This window comes from Nannospalax galili, unplaced genomic scaffold, assembly GCF_000622305.1.
Source record: "Nannospalax galili isolate Female #2095 unplaced genomic scaffold, S.galili_v1.0 scaffold63, whole genome shotgun sequence".
Lineage (NCBI taxonomy): Eukaryota > Metazoa > Chordata > Mammalia > Rodentia > Spalacidae > Nannospalax > Nannospalax galili.
The window spans coordinates 9,996,451-9,997,915 of NW_008355272.1; positions in this window are offsets into that span (position 1 = coordinate 9,996,451).

Sequence of the window (1,465 nt, forward strand, 5' to 3'; positions counted from 1 at the left end):
ATCAAAATACCCCCTCTCTTCTCCAATTCCTATATGCCTGTCTGGCTCTGTCTATCTCTGTCTCTGTCTCTCTCCTTTTGCCTCCCAGCCATCCCCACAATTCAAGTAAATCAAGAAAGGAGACCTAAGCTTAGAATTGGGGAATTTGCTGCTACAATCAAGGAGGCTCCGAGACACATTCTTCATGTGAAATGTAGACCAGGCTTCAAGTGCTGGGAAGCTGGAGTCCACACAAGCTTTTGGTTTCAGATAATATAAAACCTAAGAATGATGTAAAACCCAGAAATTGAAAGACAAACTAGCAGTTGCATTTTATAATTCTGCAGTACCTAGGAGAAGGGAGAGTTGGTTTGGTTTGGCTTAGATTTGGCCTTTCTCCTCATGTTTACAAGATGGCTATAGGAACTCCAAGCACTGGATCCTTATATAATGTTGCACCAAAAAATAATGCCTTCTTTTGTTGCTGTATCCTAGGAAGAATTTTTCCCCAGAAAATCCTCATTGAGTTTCCATGGCATGTCTTTAGTTATTCCTGGGAGCTTGCATGCAAGCAAGCCTAGCTCTGGCTAAGAGTGTGCTACCATTGTACCTACTTGAGACTAATGACTCATGCCTGGGACACTGGCACACTGACTCAGTGTATGTCTACTAGTTAGAAAGACAACTGATAAGAGGCATCATGCAAAACACTGCTGGCAGTTTACTCCACACCTCTCTGAGCTGCCAAAGTGTTCAGAGAAAATTATATATGAAATGTTTTCCTTCAAATGCAGAGCTTTCAACTGGATGGAAAAGCTGCAGTCAGAAATTAGAAAAGAAGCACAGAGTGGTGGTGCATGCCTTTAATTCCAGCACTCAGGAGGCAGAGGCAGGTAGATCCTGTGAGTTCAAGGCCATCTTGGTCTATGTAGCAAGTTCCAGGCCAGGGCTACATGCTGAGACTCTGCCTCAAATTAAAAACAAACAAACAGACAAAAATTAGAAAACATGTATCCTTTTGGAGTCAAATCAGAGGCCCTTACAGGTCACAAAGTGTTACCCAAAGAAGGGCTATGAACTGAGAACCTCCATCAGTATTCTAGAAAAGAATGCTCAATTCTCCATTGGTTTCCAGTGATTGTCCAGAGACAGAGAGGCAGAAGAGACCAGGGTCCCTGAACTCCTGAGGCACTTCATTTATTTTGTCCATTTGTAGTTGCTCTATTAAAACATATACCACAATTGCCTCATCCTGCATCCCTGTTCAGCATGGAAGAAGCCAGGGTGGTCTGTGTCCCGATTCCCTATCCACAAGTTTGGTAACCTCTTCAGAGGATGGTGTGATAAGAATAGGAGGTAGGAATTGGCTAGGCAATTAGTGTAAAAACTGATTGCTGCTAGATGAGGAAGAGCTGATCTTCCTAAAACAAGGAACTCTAGATAGGCTGACTAGACTCAGCGAATGGATAAGCAGTGGGGAATGGCT